This window comes from Leopardus geoffroyi, chromosome B1 (genome assembly GCF_018350155.1).
Source record: "Leopardus geoffroyi isolate Oge1 chromosome B1, O.geoffroyi_Oge1_pat1.0, whole genome shotgun sequence".
NCBI lineage: Eukaryota > Metazoa > Chordata > Mammalia > Carnivora > Felidae > Leopardus > Leopardus geoffroyi.
Genome location: NC_059327.1, coordinates 153,372,333 through 153,398,500, shown reverse-complemented (window position 1 = coordinate 153,398,500; position 26,168 = coordinate 153,372,333). Strand labels below are relative to the sequence as shown.

General features: G+C 32.5%; 1 long non-coding RNA gene across 1 annotated transcript in view; it reads left to right on the top strand.

Annotated features, from left to right (window-relative positions):
• Positions 1-6,203, top strand: part of LOC123595924 — a 28,715-nt gene extending 22,512 nt beyond the window's left edge. The window contains exon 2 of the long non-coding RNA XR_006711433.1: positions 6,028-6,203. This is a non-coding gene — a long non-coding RNA (uncharacterized LOC123595924). The remainder of the gene's footprint in view (positions 1-6,027) is intronic.
• Positions 6,204-26,168: the final 19,965 nt, after the last annotated feature.

The following is a 26,168-nucleotide window of genomic DNA, read 5'->3' as shown; positions in this document are numbered from 1 at the left end:
AAAAAAAAATTACTACAAGGAGTAAAGTTTCTTTACAGTTTCACTTTTGGGTTTTGTTTTTATTGTTTTTTGGGGTAGTTTTTTCTCTGGTTCTAAATAATGGTCTTGATGATGATATAAGACATACTAGATATATATTATCACATAAGTATTGCCAGGTAGTCTATAAGCAAAAAATAGAGCCAACCTAAAATTAATGAGAATTTGGCACTTATTTACCCTAAACAGAAATCAGAAACTCTTAATAGATTGCAAAATCTCTGATTAAAAAGATAAAATTATTACATAGTATGGCTATTAAATGCTCTTAGAGATATTTTGCATTACTTTTTGAATTGTGAGGACTTTTTTTATAACCGGTAGTAAGATATAATTACCATGACATAAAATCCATCCTTTTAAAGTGTACAAATCAGTCTTTAGGTATATTCAAAGAGTTTAGCATGCATCACCACTTTGGGAAATTATCACTAATAAAAGAAACTCCACACTGATTAGCAATTATTCCTCATTTTCCCTTATGCCCAGACCCTGGAAATCACTAATCTACTTTCTGTCTTTATGGACTTTCTATTCTGGACATTTCATATAAATGGAATCATGTAACATGGGACCTTTTATGTCTAGTTTCTCTTCCTTAGCACAATGTTTTGTTTTGTTTTTCTTTTTTAAGATCCCTCCATGCTATATTATGTATAGTTACGTATCTCAGAGTTCAACTTATCTGTTTCATCCTGCTTTCTTCACTCCTTCCTAAGTACTGTTGCAGAGTACTCTCCAATAAACACTGTGTATGTGAACCTCTTTCTCTGAATTGTTTCCAGGGAACTTGGCCTTGGACACAGGGTACAGAGAATTAACCTGACAAAAAGAAAACAAGGAGTCTCCCCAGTAGCCATTAGCCAACTCAATATGCTTTCTGTAACACTTAGCTTAATTTGTTTTATTATTACAGCATACCAGCCCTAGAAAGCATGTGTTTACTTCATATTTCAATTCACTTTAGTGTAGTGGTTGAGGGAACTGGCTCTGAAGATAGATCTGGGTGTGAATGCCAGCTGCACCTCTCACTAGATCTGTAGTTACACACTGCCTTCATGAGAATTTGATGGCAACCTTTAACATATATAAACCTATCAGCATAACACCTGACATATAAAAATAATAAAATCAGTGTTAGTTGTACCTATTATTAGTAGTAAGTAAAAATGAATACAACAAAGTATTCATAATTTTAAAAATTAATATTAGTGGACATAAAATCTCTATAGTTAGATGAACCGTCTTTCCATTACATACAAGGTATTTGCCTAAGGAAGTTAATATATTTTATTCAGATTTCATATTCCAAGGTTTTTAAATTTGCTGTTTTAATACAATTTTAATTTTAAAATATCCCTCTGTGCTATTGGGGATAGAAGAAATGCACTAAAAGTACATGATAGGGTTTTGCAAGTATTGGCCTCTCCTAGCCACGTTCCATAATTACAGGCTCCAACTTAATAAAAGTTTATTGCTGTTAGGTTTTCATCCAAAGTGTAATATTTCATCCAGAGTGTTACAGTTGGGTGGTTTGTTTGAAGTATTTTTTGTTTGTTTTGTTTGTTTTGCTTAGATTATAACATTAAAGCATAGAATCTTTGGTGTAATGTATGTCATTTTCCCTCTAATTTAAATAATAGGGGCGCCTGGTTGGCGCAGTCGGTTAAGCGTCCGACTTCAGCCAGGTCACGATCTCGCGGTCCGTGAGTTCGAGCCCCGCGTCAGGCTATGGGCTGATGGCTCAGAGCCTGGAGCCTGTTTCCGATTCTGTGTCTCCCTCTCTCTCTGCCCCTCCCCCGTTCATGCTCTGTCTCTCTCTGTCCCAAAAATAAATAAACGTTGAAAAAAAAATTTAAATAATAGACTTAACTAAAAATCCATGGATGATAAGGAAAGTAAAAGATCACAAGAAACATAACAGCAAGGGAAACTGTTTAAGAAAATGATTTGTCACCTTCGGGCCCTCATTTTAAGGTTGTTCTGATAATGGAACCAGGAACTTGTAAAAGACTAGATCAATCATCATTTCAATTAAATTTGTAACTACCTGGTTTAAGAAGTATAGTCTTATTATGTTTCAATTATAATTATGTCTACTTGATGCTTAAAATTGACACATTTTGTTAAACAGTAAAAATTGTATTTTCAAATTATTATAGTTATGAATTATTCTAGTTATGCAAGAAATTAGCGGGGTGCCTGGCTGGCTCAGTCAGTTCAGTGTCCGACTTAGCTCAGGTCATGATCTCATGGCTTGTGGGTTAGGGCCCCACATCAGGCCCTGTGCTGGTATCTCAGAGCCTGGAGCCTGCTTTGGATTCTGTGTCTCCCTTTCTCTCTTCCCCCTCCTGTGCTTGCGCTCTGTGTGTGTGTGTGTGTGTGTGTGTGTGTGTGTGTGTGTCTCTCTCTCTCTCTCAAAAAGTAACCATTAAAAAAGTAAATTAGAAAAAATTTTCTTTATTTTTATTGAAATTATTCTGCATTATAAAATAATAAACAATGCATACCATTTTTATAAGTTTAATCACAGTATGACTGTACTTTCAGTTGTATTAGAGGCATTGCTGACTAAAAATAATGTTTTACACCAAGACTAAATTGAAATATTTAATTAATTAATTTAATTAATTAAAATTGAAATATTTTCTCATTTCTTTCTAATTTTTTCATCTTTATCTTTTAACTTATAACTTTAATCTTGTAATTTTAACTTTTTATATTATAGTCTAACCTTTTTATTTCACCCTTTTTGTTTCAACAAGTATTTCCAAAACTGCTCTTACTCTTACGCGTTATTTTCAATAAATATGGAGATGAAAATATGAAAAAAAATGGTGCCTAAAATGTTCTTATTTGTTCTGAATTGGATTTCTTAATTATAATTAATGAGATATCAGTTGTCATTACAACCAGATAGGTAAGAAAGTAGAGATTAGATGCAAATAAAAATATAGATAATTCAAAGCAATGTGACATTTTAAAATTGTCATTGTTATACATCATTTGAGACTATTTTTTATAAGAACTACTAGTAGGTATAAATATGATTTAGTCATTCATCATTCAAATATTCCTGCATGATTTTTTAATTCGAACCTTATATGTTTGAATGTTACATTACATTGCTACGACATTTGAAAACAACACATCTAACTAAATATGTTGGTTCACTTGAAACTATATCCGGTTCTTGACTTAATATGCCCTAATTAATATGATGACATTAACTTATTTTCTAAATACATTGGCTTACTTGGGGATTAGGAAATATATAACAAGTTGTTATATCAACTAAGCATTCTTATACAAATACAAAAATATTAAAAAATACATGTAAATACCTGGCTATCTTATTATAAGCTACTACATGATGAACCCAGTGTAAATTCTAATTACCAAATTCAGTTATATTTTGTTTTTAATTAAAATAATTTTTTTTTAATGTTTATTATTTTTGAGAGAGAGAGACAGAGAACAAGCAGGGGAGGGGCGGAGAGAGGGAGACACAGAATCGGAAGCAGGCTCCAGGATCTGAGCGCTCAGCACAGAGCCCAACAAGGAGCTCCAATTCAAAGACCGCGAGATCATGACCTGAGCCGAAGTCTGCCGCCCAACCGACTGGGCCACCCAGGCTCCCCAAGTTATTTTTAATTTTTAAAATAAAAATGCTACATTACTTTTATGAGATGGTATACAAGGATTTAGCACTACTTTTCAAAAGGATTATAAAATTTGATAATGTTAGTATAAAGTAAACCACTTATACCTAAAGTTACTTTAATACAATAGAGATATTAGTTTGTTATCTCAATTAAATTGAGTTCACTTATTTTATTTAATCAGTGTGCTTTAACCATCTTGAAGCTTAGGTTGTGCCTTTTGATGTCCATTGGAGTTTCCAATAACTTGAGATTCTATCCAGTTGTTAAAGGTATATGTAAGGGTCATATGTTTAACTTTTATTTCCATCTCCAATTTTATATGCAATAAGAGTGTACAGGAGTAATTTTTATTGCTTTGTCTTATGTATTAATTGGGTGCATTTTGATTATTTTTTTACATGAATTGTGTGGGGTTTTTTGTAAATCTCTTTGATAATACATTTTTATAAGTTTATATAAAACTCAGTAAAGCATAAAATATTTTGATAACTTTGAAGTGTTTGATGAGGCTGATCTTTTCATTTTCACTAAGTTTAATGGAATATCCCTGTAATCTTATATTTTCATATTTGTCATTTTTCCTTACATGTTTTCTTTACTCATTCTAAGCCACAAAGTCAAATTCTGAGTAGACTGAATAATTCAATTTTAAAGTATTTTTTTATTCACTACAGAATGCACATAACAATATTTGCTGAGAACATATTACTGTCAGAAACTCATTTAGGCATTAAAGATAGAATTGTTAACATTTAATTAATAACTTGAAATTTTATGGTTTCATTCTATCACAGAATTAACAAAATATTTATTTATACATTCACTGAGGGGTCACACATCACTATTCTCTACATCAATGAAAATAATCTAACACCTGCTATTGGTGTCATGGCACACATAAGTGAGAAATTTCTATTTCCTTTGATTTTTCTAAAAATGAGGTCCCATAATTCAATTGCATTTGTATATCATTTTTCCAAACTCTTTTTGAAATGAGCCCATATTACTTAGATTATTTAGTCATTCCAGTCATGATGATTAAGATAATTTTTTATGTAAGAATACTGTTTATTTTCTAGCTTCCCTTTTGTGTTTTTATACACACAACTTGGTGCTTGCTATTTTTATTATATTAAACTGTTCACAAAGTTTTCACATGATGTCTTAATTTGTGTGTAAATATGTCCTCTATAACTTTTAATTTTCTTTTCTATCATTATGCAGAGTTTATATCTCATAATGTGATAGAAACACCCATCACAGAAGAAGGTGAATTTACTTACTAGAGATACATCTAACTAGATGGATTCCCAATATTCAAGCAATGTTAATGGCAGGCACTGTAGTGCATGACTGCTGGAAATCAAACAAACTCATGTTTACATATTCATTTCCAGAGTTCATCTGCTTAAACATCTTGTCCCTGATTATATAAACAATTTAATGTCACAAAGTTTTCACAGATATATTCCAACTGCTATAGATGTGCAGATTATGAAAATGTTAACATTATCCCCTGGAAGGAAAAACAGCTCAATTATTTGTTACAGTCTCCTTTAAAGTAAATAGTTGGCTTTTACTTTTTTTTTTTTTTTGAAGAATTTTCTGGGGAAAAAAAAAAACAGTGAACAATGAAGAAAAAGGAAAATGAGAAAGTATTTAATGTATATTCTCAGTTTTAAATATTTGTTTCATTGAGGTATGAAAATTGAATATCATTAACAATATCTTTTCATCTGGTTAGTATGTATTACGTTTTCTTATTTTCTAAATCATAGTATTTATTATCAATTCTCATGTGATTTCACCTTTCCATTTAAGTCATGATGTAAGAATCTTGGCATCTGGTGCTTCTTACTTTATTCCAAGTTAAGGTCGGAGTTCAGTGTTTCTCAAGCAATGTGTTTAGCTTCTCTAGAATTCTGCTTTTATTCAAAAGGTAATCCTAAAAAAAGACATTTTTAATCAGTTATGTTCATTAAATCATTTTCATGAAAATAACTTAGTACAACAAAGTAATTTAAGGACATATGTTAGTTTTGACTGAGTGAAGGCCAAAAATACCATAGCATAATTTTTTTTAATAAATAAATTATTGTAATTTAAAAAGGGTAATATAGGGATGGTTTGTCCTTTACTTAGTATATGTTAGATAAATAAGCCACAAAATAAGTCACTTTCTATTCAACACAACAACATATGTCATATATTTTTAATGTTGTATTTTGCATCATTTGTACTAATTTTGGATATTTTTATTAATTTTCTGTTAAAGTATAATTTTTCAGCTATATTTATGCTTTCAGTTATATAAATAATATAGACAAGATCAAAGCAACATATCCAGTATATGACTAGAAGAGACCTGGGAAGATGGAAATGCCACAAGAAGGAGGACACAAGAGTCCCTAAGTCTCCATATAAAGGTGCTTGGCAATTCCCTATTTGACTGTGTATGTATATGATGACATTTCATTTTGAATAACAACCAAAATTTCACGTGGTTTGTTATGTTATTTTTACCTTGAATTATAGTACTTTTCTAACAAAGAGTAAAATGTGTGGTATTGGTTTAATATTCAGAAAATTGGCAGCAAAGTAAGTTTTAGTGTTTTAGTGTTTAGAGAGTTTTAGTGTTTAGAAAGATGGCAGTCCATGTTATGTGGTGATAATATATTGCTTAAAACCCCTCTCATCTCCCATAACCTGGGAAGTAAACCACATACATACTGAATTGGTGGATATATAAGAAGAAAGTGGAAAATTAAAATTCAAAGTGTTTTTGGATTATTATTGGTTGTACTTGGCAAGATATTCCTATGGAAGATGAGTTCTGAAAGTACCAACCAGTTTGTAAGCAGACATGAAAGGGAAACAAGTAATTCAGATCTTCATGGTATTTGCAAGGGTGGTAATGTTAACTGAATCTAGATACAGCAAAGAATTAAAATACAAAGTTTGGTACAATAAAAGCCAAAGAAACATTTTGTTAAATAATGTGACTGAATGCAAAGATCCAACTTTAAATGGTTTCTCAAAGTTAGGTGACTTCAAGGTAGCAGTCATTATGTTGTGGAAAAAAAAAATACAAAACAAAACATAAGGGCTAAAGTTCTGCCTAACCAAAAACTATGAGTATGATTTCTTAACTATGGATCCAGATGAAAGGAAATAGATAAGATACAGATTAAAATTTTGGAGGGTTTGCACCAAGTGTGATTTAAACCTGGTATGCAGGGCTGGTTCAATGTCCTCAAAACGATCACATTGATTCATTACATCAATAAAAGAAAGGACAAGAACCACATGATCCCCTCAATAGATGCAGAGAAAGCATTTGACAAAATACAGCATCCTTTCTCGATAAAAACCCTTAAGAAAGTAGGGATAGAAAGATCATACCTCAAGATCATAAAAACCATATATGAAAGACCCACCGCTAATATCATCCTCAGTGGGGAAAAACTGAGAGCTTTCCCCCTAAGGTCAAAATTTTGGAGGGCAAATAAATAAGCCCAGAAACAAAACAAAACAAAACAAAACCTTAACTCTTTCAAACTTGAAACAACTCTTGGTTCTTCAATCTTACAAAATGTTTCAAAGACTGGGAACTCAGCTAAGGGCTGTGAGGAACAGTGGAGAGGAAAATTTCTATTAGAGAGAAAAATTAGGAAACTTCCTATACATCGAGAGTAAGATTCCCAGAATATTAATGGACTATAATGTACAATGTCTGGCCATGATGATGAGAATCACATATCAATTGGAAATCCTGGGCTTTGAATAGCATGTAATGACTGTATGGGACTTTGTGGTATCTTTAGGTTAGGGATAATGTATCCCGTATGTTGATTAAAGAGTAAAACAGTAATTAGATTATCAAAAAACTGAGAGACTGGCTAGATTTTTAAAATCTAGGACTTCAGTTTAGTCTACAGATATAATAAGATAGTGGTGTCAAAGTTGAAATGAGTAAGGACTACTGAATCACTAGAGGGGGTGTACCTGAAGACCTAGACACACTAAGAATTAAAACAACCTTTATTTTATTAAGCCACTAAGATATTTGGTCACTTTGTTCCATCATCTACTGTGAATTGTCCTAAAAAATATATATTACCAAATTTTCTAGTATTCATTTTTCCAGCAAATACTTTTCTTCCTTTGTGTTAGTTTTTTTTTTTTTTTTTAATTCATCACCTCCCCTACAACCATAATATATTATCCCTAGGGAAAATAGAGAAAGAGACTTCTATTTTACTTTTTAATTATTGACATTTGTTGAGAAATTGTCAACAGTTGTTCATTAGAACCATGTATCTAGACATTGACTCATTACAGGTTCTTTAATATCATATATGCAGAAAGAATAAATTGGAAATAAAGTCTAATTATAACTATAATGAGTGACTGCATTGACTTAAGGAGTTGTCAAAATATTTAAACGGGGCCAGAGAAGAAAACAATATGCATACAGTCTTGATGGATACTGGGGAAAATAGTCAGAGCTGTGTGGTATTTTTTTTCTTTGTTAGTATGTACTCAAGGAAATTCCTTTTACCTGAAGAAGCACAACTATTTAAGAACAATACATGACCCTTAATTTTTGTTTGTTCTTCCCCAGTATACACATGGACTGTGTCAAACTGTGAAATAAAGACAGTTTTTGTTTTTGTTTCATAATACTTGTATTGGAAAGAGCAGTGATTTACTGCTCCTTCAATTTCTTGAATTTGAAGAGGTGTAAAAATGTTGAGAAAGAAGAGGTGAGCTGCTGGGATGAGGTGGAGGTTGCAGGAGGTTTCTGGGAAGGCCCACAGGAGATGGAGTCCTTGCCATGCCAAATCATAGCAAAATTAGTCCTGCCACTGCTTTTTCTTTTCTCCCTTTCTTCATGGGAGGCTGAGCCAGCCATGTTTTTTTATGTTCTGTGTTCTTCATGTGGAAATCAGAAACCTTTCTCTGTGTCCTTACTGTAAGGGGTACATTTCAAGCTCCCTTAAGAACTTTCTTTTCATCTACTATTCCATTGCACTGTAGGTTTTTTTTGTTGTTTGTTTGTTTGTTTCCCTCGTAAGCCAAAGAGGGAGAAGAGATGGCAAACTCCTATTCTTCTAGATATGAAAATTCTTCAAGAGCAGGTATCACTGAATCATCTTCACTTGGACCAATGTAGAGGAAAGAGAAAAAGTTCAGGCCAACTTACAGAATATAGAACTTTCTTTTGAATTTTCAGATTTTTCTTTCTGTGGGCTGATTCTGGTAGTGGACTGAGTGATAAAGATTTTTACTGTGATCATTTTATAAACACAGGAGTGGGGCAAAGAACTTGCAGTTCTTTAGGACTCTCTTTGGAATATGGAGATGCTAATTGCCTATTTTCCCCAATTTCGTGGCTTTATCTGAAATTCTAAAATAAGAAAAAAATAAATCTTCTTATTCAAAACACTTGATCTCTCACAATACTGGCAATTAAATCTGCAGACACTTTTTGAATCAGATATTTCCTCCAAGATTCTACTTATATGGTATATCTGGGTTTTGTTTTGTTTTATTCTTATTTGATTTGATTATATGTTTTTGTTTTGTTTAGTTTTCCTTTATGCATAGAGCCATGAGAGAAGTATTTGTTTGATTTGTTTGTTTGCTTTCCCAATTAACAGGGAATAAGTTATTTAATTCTCTGCCTTCTCAGTTGTAATATGAAGATAACATGTATGCTAAAGTGTTGGTATGAAGAGAATAGAAATAACCTGTGTGTAGTTTCTGCTAAATAGTACAAACTTCATAAGACAAGATTAATATGATTTATTTTGTCATGGTCAGTTCCCCCCCCCCATCATCTGGCACAGTACCTTCTACAGACTAAGTAATCAATTAAAGGCTGGCAAATGATTGAATGAATAACAATTCATGTATGTTTTATTGGAGAAGTAACATTATCATATTATCACCCATTATAGATTGTTAGGTTTCAGCTTAATAGCCTACATAAGACTACCTTTACAGGACAAGTAATGTCTTGTAATATAAATACTTAAAAGCAAGAATCAATGAAAGAAAATACTGTTACTTTGGACTCATTATTGCCAGGGCGTAAAATAGATGTGCTTCGTGGGATTCTGCATATCCCAGGCTACAGGGAGTAGCTTGGACAGAACACAGTGCAAAGTGAAACAGAATTTGAAGTTAAAGAGTTAACATCATCCCCTTTAATTTTCTATTTTCTTTCCTATAGACTAGCATCACTTGCAGACTTTTTATTGTTATATTAATATTGACGAGATGGAAGCACTGGAAAATCAAATGCTTTGCTATTAAAAAGCAATAAATGTGGTCATTTTAAAACAATGTGGCACTGTCATGATTGGGTTTTTAGTAATTTGGTGCTTCATTCTTCACAGTGTGTATTTGAGGTTCTCCTTAAAATTCCTTATCTTTCAGCTAATAGTAAAGAAAAGTAATTCAGATCTCTTAAGAACACATGTATGTCAAAAGCAGCAACTATTGCCATGTTACAGCCAGCATTCCAGTGATCAGTTAATATAACATTAAAGTTTCTCAGAAGACTGAATTGTTTAAGAGGGATAGAGTAAGAGTTAGCAATAACTTTACTTTTATGACATTATCTTTCCAATTCAGTTTCACCAAACTAGAAGATGAATGTGTGTTAAGGCAAATTTATCAGATTATCTAACCTACAAACACCAACGGGCAATGACTACTACTTCTGGAATAATGTCATGGTACCAGTATGGGATCACTCTCTTTTTTTTCTTATCGTGTTTTAAAACTACCCCTGGATTTGAAGTTGAATTTTATTCTTGTGAATCAGTAAAGATTTAAGTACAAAAGCATTTTTAAAGTTAAGGTTCTTGTGGTTTTGATTATTTGAGACGTTCCTATTCCACTGTCTAGTTACCTAGGAAACAACCATGTGACAGAGTCGGACTCCTATTATCTAAGTCCCACTTGCTTTCCTTATATTTGTTTAGTACTTTGTAATACAGACAGCTATTGCTAGTTTGCTCCAATATTCATATCAAAAATGGTTTAGGTAGCTTTGTGATGTTTGTATGCTCTGACTACTCATAGGTGTATTATAATTTACAGTTATTTTGTTTCTTTTTATACTGCATTACTGCATATTGATTTGCATCAAAGTAGGGTTTATTATGCAGGGTATGGTTTATTATGTTGCTGATGCATCATATTTTAACAGCAATGAAAATTAACTGCAGTGCATGCTCAGCAGCTAATTTTCAAACTCAGAGCTTTTGGGGATATGCTGGTCACCCATATATTTATAAGGCAAGAAGATTTAGCCAGTTTATTGCTGACCTTTCATGCTATTTTGTGAATGTTTTTACGATGCCATTAAACTAGTTTGTAAATACTGGATTGAATGCTAAAGCTCAGTTGGCTGTTCCTTTAGGGCAGAGAAAATGCATTACTGAGTGGGGAACTGAGACTAACAATGCATGTGGTCAACTTTTGTACATCTGTAGAATCAGAAGAAAGTGTAGATAACTTAAATATGTGTAACTAGAGATACATACACATTTTGATTTCAATTTATATGTTTCTGAAATTCAAAACATGTACTACTTCAAGCAGAATATGTAAATCTCTAAAATTTCTCTAGAGTGTTTGTGTCTTTGTAGTCCTGTTTAGTATCTTTAGCAAACCTGTTTTTAGAAAGAGATCAATTAATTAACTATCAAAACAGATAATAGGGGACCAGCATAATGCAAAGATCAAACATGTCAGACTTGCTAACTTTTATAATGCACATAACAAGTGAGTTATTTCTATATTATGATAAGGTTTACTTATGCGATTGCATTTCCACAAAAATGCTAGCTGACAATGAGCTACCAAATGCCCTGAAAAATATCAAAGCAACCGTATTTGCTTGAGTAGTCCTGCTGTATAAATTGCCATCTCCTTCATTTTCTTTACTGGCTGTTACCAGTTTACATTTCCATCAAGAGTATACAAGTGCTCCCTTTTCACCACATACTTGCCACACATACTTGCCACCACATACTTGTTGTGTCTTGTCTTTTTGATAATAGACATGCTAACATGGTGAGGGAATATCTCATTGCATTTTTTTAAAATTTTTTAAGTTTATTTATTTTGAGAGAGAGAGAGCAAGAGTACGCATGTGTGCATATGCGTGGCGAGGAGCATATATAGAGAGAGAAAGAGGAAAGAAAGAATCCCAAGCAGGCTCCCCACTGTCAGCACAGAGATGGGTGCCAGGCTGAATCTCATGAACCATGAGAGCATGACCTGATCCTAAATCAAGTGTTGGATGCTTAACCTAATGAGCCACCCAGCCACCCTCATTGTGGTTTTGATTTGCATTTCCCTGATAATTAGCGATTATCATGTATCATATAACTGTTCATCATTTGTATGTCTTCTTTGGGAAAATGTCTATTCAGATTCTTTGTCCATTTAAAAAAATATTTAATGTTTATTTATTTTTGAGAGAGAGAGAGAGACAGAATCTGTGTTTACCTGTCTCTCTGCCCCCTAAAGCACACTCCAGGCCCCAAGCTGTCAGCCAAGAGCCTGATGTGGGGCTTGAACTCGTGAATGCATGATATCATGACCTGAGCCGAAGTCAGATGCTTAACCAACTGAGCCACCCAGGCACCCCTGCCCATTTTTTAATTGGGCTATTGAGTTTTTTGTTTGTTTGTTCAGTTGTATGAATACCTTGTATGTTTTCTAATATTAATCCCTTATTAGATAGATGATTTGTAAATATTTTCTCCCATTCCATAGGTTGCCTTTTCATTTTGTTGATGATTTCCTTTGCTATAAAGCATAATACCATCTAAATCCATGCATGCTGTCACAAATGGCAAAATTTCATTCTTTTTTATGACTAATATTCCTTTCAGTGTGTGTGTGTGTGTGTGTGTGTGTGTGTGTGTACATCTTCTTCATCAAGTCATCTATCTGTGGATATTTAGGTTGCTTCCATTTCATAGCCATTGTAAATAGTGCTGCAATGAACATAACGGTGCATATATTTTTCAACTTGGTGTTTTCCTTTGATCCAGATAAAAACCCAGAAGTGGAATTGCTGGATCATATCGTAGTTGCATTTTTTTTTTTTTTTTTTTTTTTTTTTTAGGAAACTTCGTATAGTTTCTATAGTGGCTGTGCGAATTTACATTCTAACAAGCAGTATACAAAAGTTCCGTTTTTCCACATCTTTATCAGCACTTGTCTCTTTTTTTTTCTTTTTGATTATATCCAATCTGACTATGATATCTTCATTCTGGTTTTGATTTGCATTTTCTCGTGATTAGTGATGTTGAGCATCTTTTATTGTGCCTGTTGGGCATCCATACATCTTCATTGGGGAAAAAATCTATTCAAGCCCTCTGCCCGCTTTTTTTAATCTGGTCGTTTCTTAAATTTTGTTTGTTTGTTTGTTTTCGAGAGAGACAGAGAGTGAGCAGGGGAGGGGCAGAGAAAGAGGGAGACACAGAATCTAAAGCAGGCCCCAGGCTCTGAGCTGTCATCATAGACTCCTACACAGAACTCAAACTCACAGACTGCGAGATCATGACCTGAGCCAAAATCGGATGCTTAACCAACTGAGCCACCCAGGAACCCCTAATTGGGTTGTTCCTTTTGCTTTGTTTGCTATTAAGTTGTGTAAGTTTATATTTTGGATATTAACTCCATATTGGATGTATAATATGCAAATATTTTTTCCCATTAAGTAGGTTGCCTTTTTATTGTTGATGGCCTTTGGTCTATGTTGATAATTTAGAACCTCTTCCATTCTTATATAGATTCCAGTTTTGAAGGGTGAAACATTGACCTGTAGCATAGATTTAGATGTGTTTTTTGTTTTTTTTTTAACGTTTATTTATTTTTGAGACAATGTGAGAGACAGAGTGCAATCACCGGTGGGGCAGACAGAGGGAGACACAGAATCTGAAGCGGGCTCCAGGCTCTGAGCCTTCAGCCCAGAGCCTGACACGGAGCTCAAACCCACAAACCATGAGATCATGACCTGAGCTGAAGTCGAATGCTTAACTGACTGAGCCACTCAGGTGCCCCTATAGATTTAGATGTGGGGAATAAGTTTAGGAATCCCTCTGGTTTACACCAATGGGTTAACAAGGCACCTTTTCTTTTGTTAATCAGCTCTGCTCTGGGCAACATCACCTGCAGCACAGCACAGGGTCTATAGCCCTATTTACCTGCTTACCTAACTTAGTCCTTCCCTCCTGTGAAAGCAGCTTTCTGCTATACTACTGAATTGGGGGGCACTTTTGCCTTGAATACCTAATCTTGCTTACCTCATATACATTTGAATTGGGTGCTTTTGCACCCCTCTTTTTCTGGGACCTTTGCCCTTCCCTCTCTATTCTGGGAGCTCTGCACCCTCTCTCTATTCTGGGTGCCTTTGCACCCCATTTCTGTCTTGTGGTCCTAATCTTGTTTACCTACACTCATGTGTGAGCATCCTATGGCTTTGTACTTCTTTATGCTTTGTTAACCCATTGGTGTAAGCCCAGGGAGTTCCTAAGCTTATTCCCCACACTAAACTATCACTATTAGAACATATCCTTATCCTATCTTAAAATTCGTATCAAAATAACAGGATTTTTAAATGTAGCAACAAAACTATCTTGTAGTTCAAAAGAAAGTGACCATTTGTGGTGCAAATTTCTTTCTCTTTTTCTTCCCTTCGGTATAACCAGTTCATCAGAATATCTCCTCTTTTAGCCCCTTACTTCCTCAAGATTGAATTATCAAAAGAGACTATCTAATACAACAGCAGTACACTAACCTCATCTCTTACCTTCCAGGAGATGATTCTTCATAATTCTCCATGAAAGGCTAACCATTTCCCTATGTAAATATATTTAAAATTACCAGAAAAAGTTTTTTTTTAGTATTTTTATGTTGAAGTAATTTCCTCATAGAGGATCAGACTGAGATGGGGTATTATCATTAGGAAAACAAAGGCAATTGAGTTAAAAAGAGGGACTGTTTCAAAAATATGAGCCATGAAGTTTCATAGAATTTTTTTCAGCACCCCAGAATGATCCTAAATCCTGGTTTAATTATACTTCTTTAGAAATATTTATTATATTTTCTAAATTCATTTATCTTTTCAATGGTTTTCATCTTTGTTTTAATATATCATATGTACATTTGGGAGAAACTTTGAGTCTATATTCCTTTTCTAAACTTACTGGCATATATCAGTAGACTTACTGATCTACATCAGAAATGCTAAATTCTGGTTAGCAATAAAATATTATTTTTCTGGCACTGTATATACCTGTCGAATAGTAAATGATCTTAATTTAAATAGAAGGCATGTTCTCTACTCAAGTTGATACTTTAAAATGAAAACAGTTTTGGTTCTTCCCTGGCAATCTCTATTCAGTGCCTTGTCAAAAATGTAGAAATAAAATATTGAACAGTCACAGCTAATAATTTCCATTGCTTAAAAATCTATTGTTATTTTAGCAGTGATTTTGAGGGTTAGCTGTAGTTAAGATGAATCTACTACAGTTTCATACAAGGTATGGACATCAAGACAGGAATCTATGCAGAGTTTCACAAGTGGAAGTTGCAGAAGATGAATTTTGTTTCAGTGAATACAAATACCAAAGACACAAAAACAGTTAATACAGAGAAAGAAATGTGACTAAATATTGCTAAATATTGCATTTTCATAAATGGGAAATCTATATATGATAAATTATATATTTATGATATGTATAATATATTCAATATGTATCTTTAATGGATATAAAATATGCCCAACTGTGTATAAGTGATCATTTCTAGTATTATTATTAAAATCCTTTTTCTTGGAGCACCTGGATGGCTAATTCAGTTAAGCATCCAACTTAACAAAATAAAATAAAAATAAAATCCTCTTTCAGGGTCATTTGGCTGGCTCAGTCAGTAAAGCATGTGACTCTCGATCTCAGGGTTGTAAGTTTGAGCCCCACAGAGTGTAGAGATTAGTTAAAAATACAATCTCAAAAAAACTGAAATAAAATTACCTTTCTAAAGTGAATATTATTTTATTATTTGGTAACTAACACAGGAAACAACTCTGTAGTCGCTTCCACAAATTCCATTCAGCCTGACTCGTTATAGTTTCTCTCTTTATTTTTTATTATTTAAAAAAAAAATTTAACGTTTATTTATTTTTGAGACAGAGAGAGACAGAGCATGAACAGGGGAGGGGCAGAGAGAGAGGGAGACACAGAATCGGAAGCAGGCTCCAGGCTCTGAGCCATCAGCCCAGAGCCCGACGCAGGGCTCGAACTCACGGACCGTGAGATCGTGACCTGAGCTGAAGTCGGACGCTTAACCAATTGAGCCACCCAGCCGCCCCTATTGTCTCTCTTTATTTAATCTTATTTATTTATTTTTAATTGAGGTATAATTAACATAGTGTTATATTAGTTTCAGTTGTACAACATATTAATTCAATAATTCTACACATTAGTGCTTGCCACAATAAGTGTAGTCACTATCTGTCACCATACAACTCTGACATTACTCACCATATTCCCTATGCTGTGCTTTTTTCATTTCCATAACTATTTATTTTATAACTGGAAGTCTGTTTCCTGTCTATTTCTCCCATCTCCTTACCCATCTCTTCTCTGGCAGCCATCAGTTTGTTCTCTGTATTTAGTCTGTTTGTTTGTGTCTTTCTTTTCTCTTTTTTTTTTTAAGTATATATATGTATGAAAATTTAAACATGAGTGTTCTAGATATAATTTCATAAGTTTCATATGTGTATTATAGAGTCATATTTTAAACAATAATTTCATTAATAAAAATGTATGATTAGTTCTATACACACAATCCTTTATAGTGCTTTAAAAATCATATATATGTACTGCCTAGAATGCATACATTTTGTAAACATAATGAGTCAATCTTCATTCACATTTTATAGAAAATGTAATTCCAGCTCCATCTTGTGGTTTATAATTGGGTTTCCAAAGTGATGCATTTTTTTTTATTATACTTTATTTTTTATTGTTGTATCTTTTTATTCATTGAGTGAATATTTAATGGTTACTTGAAATTCTGTACTCTAAAGAAGATTCTATACCTTTTCTTTGTAAGATATGAAATATATCTTAATTTTTGAAGTTCTCATATTTACTATTTTCACTTTTATTACATACATACATATAAAAGAAACACATATACTATACTAATCAAGTGCCAAACAAGTACTTATGCTAATCAATATAATAAGACTCCTTGAAATATAATCCAAAGGGCTAATTAAAATTTCACTTAAATTTATTGAGATGTAAAAAGTCAAAGCATAATATTATTTCCGTTAAAAATATTGTTTTGATTCCTAAATCTCGGTGTCTATAGCCTTGATATTTTTGCTAGGTAAAATAAAGAGTATTACATTAAAAAAAAAAAGAGCATTACATTTCAAAAATGCACTGTGCTTTTTGTGTTCTGTAATAAAATAAGTTTAATTTTGACCTCCTTGTCTGATGGTAAGGTTAATTATATCCTACCAGATTAATCTTCCAAGAACTTTTGAATAGTTAGTATTTATGAAATATCTATTTTAGAACAAAATACAAGTGTTGGAAATAAAAATTAAGCTTTTTTTATACTAATTTAATTACCATTTAAATTGATTTCAGGCCCCCATCCAAGCAAACCATGATTCTATGACTGACACAGTTTAGTATGCCTCATTTGAATTTCAATGTGTATTTCACTAATTCAATTGATCATGTTTTTCAGCATGCAAAAAATGACCAATCAGAATCTAAGATCAATCATGCAAACTTAACCTTAATTTAAATTTAAAGGACAAAACATATGATTTATACAACACTTTGTACAGTGTTAACTGTTTATGTAGATTGCCAGGTCATCAGTTTGGGTGATAAGGACCATCAGAACTAATAATGGAAGATGCCAGAAAGAATAAAGCCACAAACTTTGGTCAAGTTTGTCATTGAAATAGCTAATGCATGAGATAAATATAAAAGCAATCTAAGATATATTTTCTCTAGTTTGTTTAATATAATATGTGACAATTATGGTATATTGATTATTTATAAAAATTTAAATATTAATGAAAGGAGGAGACCAATTTATAACCTACTAAATAGATATTTTGAGATAAATTCAGCTGGCCAACTATAAAGAGCTTAGGGCTTTACAATTTAAATATGAATACACACAAAGAGATGAAAAGGTAAGAAAAACCTTTTTTAATACATCAAAAAGTATCAACTTGCAACACTGTTCACAATAGATGAAATATTTGGAAGCTCCTTTTAGCCCTTAGTTCATACATAAAATGAAATCATTTTTATATGTAATGGTTAGAGAAAAAATGTCCTGGATCTTAATATATTTTCATTAAATAAATTTACATAGATTATTGATTCCCAAAAAGTAATAATATAATTGAGTATAATAATACATAATAAAATGCACATAGACTGTCATGAAATAAATAGGATTTTCCTCTTTGCGTATAGTTTCTATTAAGGAACCAGCCCTTTGATGCACATCCTATTCCCTCTTGTAATGGCTCTCAGCAAGAAGGTCTTATTATATAAATTGCTTCCAGACCAGAGAGTTGGGTCTGCTATAAAGCACTCTTAAAAATCTTATAAATTAATCCCATGTCTCTTTATTATTATGACGTGAATTTGAATTAAAAGTGTGGCCTGGATTTTTTTCCCTGGCTGAAAGAAAATGATATCAAGTTAAAGAATTGCAAGAATCCATGTCCCTTGCACTATCAAAGTAGCATAGAAAGAACATGTCTATATGGGTAAGTAAAGAAGGACATTCACAAAGGAACAGGATAAGTGGAGAAAAGGTCCTTGGGTCATGCAAGTTACCAAATTCTAGTTGTTACTGTGATCCAGCCACATTTCTACACTTGTGTTTGATGTAAAACTTCTGCATCTTTTTCACAATAGTTTATTTTTGCTTATATCAATTTAAATTGCATTTCAATCATTCAAATATAAAGATGCCTAATTTAAAAGAAAGCTAAGTTGTATCCAGTACAATATTTTAGAAGACAATTCAGGACCGGCACAGAATCTTGAACCATCATTAATCCAAACTTTTGAAATGTGATGTACTCATAATATCTGAGTACTAGAATTTACTAATAAAGATATTTGTTTTTCATAAATTTATTTTTCACATTTTACTATTTTATATTAAACATCTTTCTCCGTATTGACTTGCAGGTGCTTCAGATCACTACGTGCTCTCTTTCTGTACGTTTTCTGCATTTACACTGTAAGAGCTTTTTAAGTAGAAACACACATGTCCCGCATACATATAGTTGTCTGTATATATGTATGTATAAAATGATAGGAGCAAATTTACTTGTTAATCTATCAACACTTTTAGTCTTCAAAGCAATACATTATATTTCTTACACAGGAAATACTCTTATGAAAATTTACTCAGTTTAAAGGACTTGAGACATTAAAAATGATAAGTTGTTTATCAAAATATAAGACACAACTACTTTCTCCTTAATCTTATCAAAATCCATTTGTTAGTATTTGCATGGTCCATTTATGTCAGAATATGTATTGACTAGTGGTAGTTTTGACCCTTTATAGATACATGCCTTCACTTGTCTATGAGTATCTTCATTGGTTTGTAAACAAAAGCAAAATTTGTCCTTTTAATTATTAATAATTATGCTCAGTTAGTGTTTTAATAAAAGAAATTGTGAAGTACTCCTAGAAGTAAAAGAAATCTAAAAAAAAAAAAAAGCGTATGACTTTTTTCCACTGTACCTAATTAAGCTAAATACTAGCAAACATTTTAAAAGTAAGAGAAGGGGTGTGTGGGTGGCTCAGCCAGTTAAGCATCTGACTCTTGGTTTCAGCTCAGGTCATGATCTCGGGGTTTGTGAGTTCAAGTGCCACATCAGGCTTTATACTAACAGTGCAGGGTCTGCTTGGGATTCCTCTCTCTCCCTCTCTCTCTGCCCCTTCTTCACTCTCTCTCTCAAAATAAATAACCAAACCACTAAAAAAATAAAAGTAAGAAAGAAAAGTGATTATTCAAATTATAAAAGAGAACTTTGCAATAGTTTTGATTCCATAATTGGTGAATTAATCAGGTTTTTATACAGATAAATATAATTATTAAGTCTTCTCCAGGGGAAACCATAATTTCCCTAATTTTCTAAGATATTTAATATAGAAATAGAAATCTAAAGCACATACACCCATTTAATTTCAGAAAATAACAATGAGCAAAATTACTTCCTGCCTTTTATGATTCCATTTTCTTTACTTTTATTCTACATCATCCAGTGCATATGATGGCAAAAAAGCCCATTAAGAATTGCTTTGAACCTGATAATGTATCACATTTTGTATTTGGTTCAAAAAATAGGAAATGTAAAGGTATAAGACAACCTACATAGCATGGTTAATAGTTATCAAATGCTGATATCCTTAAAGTTTATTTATATCTTTGTGCGTATCTTTGTGCGTGCGTGTGTGTGTGTGTGTGTGTGTGTGTGTGTGATTTAATCATCACAAATATCTAGGTTTTTATTTTTTTTCTCAAACATGGAAAACTAGCTCCATAACACCTTTTACCTTAACCTTTTACAAAGAATTTTTGTTCCTGTATGTTGGTCAAATCTTAAATATTACTTTCTCAAGAGAACTCTGAAAATTCAATTAGCCACCCAAGCTCTGTTGTATTATGTGTCAAATTACCTATTAAACCACACACTTGCTTAATTCTCTGCATCATCACAGCTACTGGTATATGTTTTTATTGCTTTACTTATTTATTCAACTAGCATACAAGATATTTTTATTAATCACATTTTCAAGGTTTCATACGTGAATGAATTCACATCCTGATTTCACTCATTTCATTCACCCAGCATTGGGCTTGACAAAACAATGTTAACGACAAGTGTCTAATGAATTGAAATGAATTTTCTAGTCTTTCCACCTATCATAAAAAGAACACTTTTCAAAAGAGATAGCATAACGAAAAAGGATTTATGGTTAGATAACAGATATTTAATAGGGATTAACTGTTAGTGTTAGCTCAGTTACCTAAGCATTAGCCTTGATTGAAATTTGGAAAGTGTATAATAACACTCAAACTGAGGTTTAAAATGAGAAAAAAAACTGTGAAAGATAACCTAATAAAAGCATCTGCAAAATAAAAATTTGTAGTGAAGTAAAATGTAAGTACTTTCTCACAATCTTTATTCAAAAATATGCATATAAATAAATATTTATAAATATAAATGTATAAATATATCTATGAATATATATGAATAGGAATATATATGAATGCATATTGGTATGTGTTTGTATATGTATATTTTATAAATATTATATAAAAATATGTGCCCCAAATAATGATTTCAGTGCATGTATTTTATATTCTGTTTATTTATATTTATTTAAAAAAAATTTAATGTTTATTGATTTTTGAGAGACAGAGAGAGACAGAGCACAAGCAGGGGTGGGGCAGAGAGAGAGGGAGACACAGAATCTGAAGCAGGGTCCAGGATCTGAGCTGTCAGCACAGAGCCCAATGCAGGGCTCAAACTCAAGAACTGTGAGATCATGACCTGAGCCAAAGTCAGACACCTAACTAACTGAGCCACCCAGGCGCCCCTAGTTTTTAATAAAGAGTAAATGCAAGATTCAACTGTAAATAAGTGATAAATAAATGTATTCAAATCTGTGAAATATACTTTTTCCATAAATGTAGAATAAAGTTATTATAGCTTTAGTTACTCATTATAATTTTAATTCATATTAACATATGTAAATATTTAGAGTTAAAGAGGGACTAATTTAATAATCTTAATTTGATTTTATTTATTAGAAATATATATTACAAGATTTCAGAGAGAATGTTTCATTAGTGATTTTCAAACAATGATTTTAAAGAATTATACTTTAACAATTTTAAGGTTTTAGTCATCATAAAGTGGCAGTATAATTTGAGAAATAAAATTAAAACAAAGAAAATAAAGTATATATTGATTAAATGTGATCATTGGTTATGCCAAGAGTTTTATATTGTTTGGCTCTGAAATCCCAAATTAAGAAACACTGTACAAGCATAAGATGCCATGACTCGCTCATGGTCTTAATGAGACAGATTATGGTAGATATAATGAAAATATTTTGATCCTCCTTTAGGGATACCTAACCTTTCAGATTGATTTTCATATATTCAGTATGACCAATTAGAAGTAAATGTCCATGGACCCTGTTAAAATAAGCTATTGCATTACATGTACAGAATATCTGCTTTGCAGTGAGCCCCAGAGGGGTACTTGACAGTCCATAGAGACCAATTTATGAGGATTGTAGAAATATTAATTTTGGATATGACAGAAGGTAGAACAATTCAACAGTGCAGCATATCTCAGTGCTGATTTCTTAGGGTCTAGGTAATTAAATATGTGGAATTTGACTGTGTGGAATTTGATTTAAACTCTGCTTTTAACATGACAAAAATATTGAAACCAAATTCTAGAGAAAGAACATAAACAACTGGAAAAAAAACAAACTAATATTATAAATGGATTATATTTGCCTAGAAACAATATAAATTTAACAGTAACAATACATAGTATTGCAAATTAATCTGAATATCATTTTTAGAAAAGTTCAAACTATATATATAAACTATCATCATATGTCCAATTGTTGAGTTGGAAATTATATTTAGTTTACCACTGATAAAATTTGCCTCATGGGGGCGCCTGGGTGGCTCAGTCAGTTAAGCTTCTGACTCTTGGTTTCTACTTAGTTCATGATCTCCTGGCTTTTTGGGTTCAAGCCCCTCATTGGGCTCTGTACTGACAGCATGGAGTCTGCTTGGGATTCTCTCTCCCTCTCTCTCTGCCCTTCCCTCACTTGCGCTATCCCTGTCTCTCTCAAAATAAATAAACTTTTTTAAAAAAATTTGCCTCATGGTTTTTTAAAATGTATTTGAAAACACTGTGTGAGGAAAGCTATGCCAGAAACATCAATTTATGCATTATTTCAAAATGCTGTGTATAAAATACTTTCTAAAACATACTATGATATTACAACTGTTGCAACATTCCCATAAACAGAAGTTTCTTAAAAGAAGTACATTAAATAATTTTATAATTTTTAGGATTTTGTGATTTTCTGTGTATTTTATGATATTTCATTATATCACTATCTTTTTTTGAATTATCTTTAAAATATAAAATAATCAGTAGCAAAAGGATATGTTAAGAAGTTTGATTATCAGGACATTCAGTTGTTTTTATGCCAATTACATGGTGTGCCTGGGTGGCTCAGTTGGCTAAGCATCTGACTCGGGCTCAGGTCATGATCTCATGGTCTGTGGGTTCAAACCCCATGTCGGGGTCTGTGCTGACAGCTCAGAGCCTGGAGCCAGCTTAGGATTCGGTGTCTCCCTCTCTCTCTGCCCCTCCCCTGCTCATGCTCTGTCGGTCTCTCAAAAAATGAATAAATATTAAAAAAAATTTTTTTAAAGAGACACTTATCCACTGAGCATTCATAGATCAATATTGCTTACACTCCTACAAGAAGGCAGAGCTCATTAATATTTTTTCCTGTTCTTCTAAAGAAATTTTCACAAAAACACTTACCTAGGAATTGAAGAAATATTTTACAACAATGAAATTCATTTTTTAACTATTTAAAAATTGTTTAATCCAATATCATATTTCTCTATCTCTAGAATTAATTTGAATCATCTATTACCAAAACAAATTCACTTTGGGTCTCCTGCAATTTTACTTAAAACAGATAATTTCAGGATACCTTATGTGCAAAAATAATTTTTGAACAGTTTTTAGAGTCATTCACTTTTATAATACAGGCACAAATTATTGCCAGTTTTTCCGGTGGTTTTTATACTTACGAGTAATCAGGTTTGAATGGGTAAATGGTAGCTTTCTTCTGTAAAGTGGGAGAAGGGAGATTGCAAACAAAATTAGAAACAGTGTCACAAAGCCAAAACAACATAAGCACAGCCTCAGGAAGATACATTTGGAAATAGTAAATAAAGATTTTGAGTTTTTGCAAATTAATTGCTTTAAAACTATGCAATCCTTTATACCCCTTGGGGACTGCTCTTGCATAATCTAGGTTCTATGTAATCCAATTGCAAGATTACTTTTCAAGTGTTTTCTCTTATACTGTAGTTTTATAACAGGAAAAAAATCGAGAGAATTTATTGAGGAAAATAACCACTTTTTCTTCAGGAAAAAAAAATTATTCGTGGTATGTAACAAGAACATTCAACTGATCGATAAAATTTATAATTTATTAATTGTTTTTGCAGTTACTTCCTATTGTTACAGAAGAAAAATTTCAATCATTACCATAAGCATATATATTTTTCAGAATTAGACATAATTGGCTTCTCATTTTGTGCCTTTGCTTTCTATGTTTTTGTAATTTTAGTATGCTCTTCTGTCCCATGTACTCCTTTCTTAATTTGTTTCTGTATCCCAAAGTGCTACTAGTTATTATTCCCCACTTCTTTCTCAATAATTTATTTGCATGTAGTATCATTATATATATTTTTCACTATATAGTATCATGCATAAATCATATGTCATCTTATTCTAAAAAGAAATTGTTTAACGTACAAAACGTAATAAAAGTAAAGAAAAATCCCATTACTCCCTACTCCTAATACACAGAAATGGCAACTATTAATAATTTGGTATACAGATTTAATGGTTCTTTCCATGAATATATTATTTTCATAGTTTCACAAAAATTAAAAAAAAAAGGAAATATTGTATTTTCTTTTATTTTGTAGCTTGCCACTTTACCAAACTTTTTATTAGTTCTAGTAAGTTTTCATTTCTCCTTCTGGCTTTTCCAGGAATACAGTCATGCTAACATGAGAAAAAAAATATTCTCTTTATTTCAGAAAGCATACTTCATTTGTTGGCAATCACTCCTAAACAGACAACTGCCATGTTATTTTACACATGCTCACCTTTCCTTCAGACTCCTGCAATCAGATAAACTATATATTCTCCTTCTGCTCCTCACTGAACATATCATTTCCTTGCCCCACCTTAGCTCCGATTGGACTTCAGGTAAATAGTCTCTCTTAATATCATTTCCCATTTCTGAGTCCCTCATTTACTTAAGCATTTATGTACTTGGTTGTCATGTCCACTATTAGTGTCCTTCTAATTCTTTTTGCGGTATACTTGCACTTTTACTGTCATACCTTAAGTGAACCTTCATTTATCCCTCTACTCAATGAATTTAGTGTATTTCCTTTACCAATTACAGATATTTATCAAGAAAATTCATGCACATGATTAAAAATTCATATACAAAAAAGGTAAAAGCTAACCACACAAACAAGCCTTCCATCCCATCCTTTCCCAGACTTTTTTTTTTTCCTTTGGGAAAGACGATTCCTATCAACTAGATGTGCATTCCATTATTTAAAAGAAACTATACCTATTAGAAAAAATGTAAATAGCTCTATGTATCAATTTATCAATTTCAGATAAATTGATCTTTTTCAATTTCAGATCAATTTTTCTTTTCTGAAACACAATATATAAAGATCTGACACACTGGCAACGTTGCCTGCCGCCCTTGCCTCCTTCATTGTCAGTTGACACTGCAGTGTCATATGATGTTCTAAACTTCCTCTTCTTGTTTAACAACCAACATGGTATCTCTTACCAGAGTACTTTGTGAAATGACATTTGGAGTCCCCAAATCTAACTGCCATGTCCCTACTCTCTGTTTTCACAGGCTCTGTCATCTGAACCTCTCTGCAGTTACACTAAAAATAAGAACATAAGAACATATAAGAACTTGCTTCCACCTTAGAAGCAAGTTATAGTCTATATGATTTGGGTACAAAATTTTAATCCAAAGGTAGAAAATGTACATAGTTTTTTTTTTTTCTAATGATCACAGTATAAATATTGTTTACCATGGATCCAAGTAGTATTAAAATACCTAAAATATTTGAATCATCAGATATTCATATAGGGAAATATGACAAACCATTCTTTTTTAAAGGGCTCATAGGTTCCATGGGTCAGAAATTTGAATAGAAATGATTTGTCATCTTCTGCCCTGGTGCCACAGCTGGGGAGACTTGAGTGCTTCAACGTGACTAGAATGGCTGGAGGCTGAAACCATTTAGCAGTTTCTTCACTCTTATGTGTGATCCCTCAGTTGTGACGAACTAAAGGCTGAGCTCAAGTGGAAGTGTTAACCAATGGCTATACGTGACCTGTTCATGTATCCATGTAGTTTAGAGTACGTCTTACCGTAGAAGCTTCAGAGTTCTTGGACTTCTTGCATGGTGGCCCAAAGAGAACATGTTCTCTCAAAGAGAACAAAACAGAACTAGAAGGAAGCTACA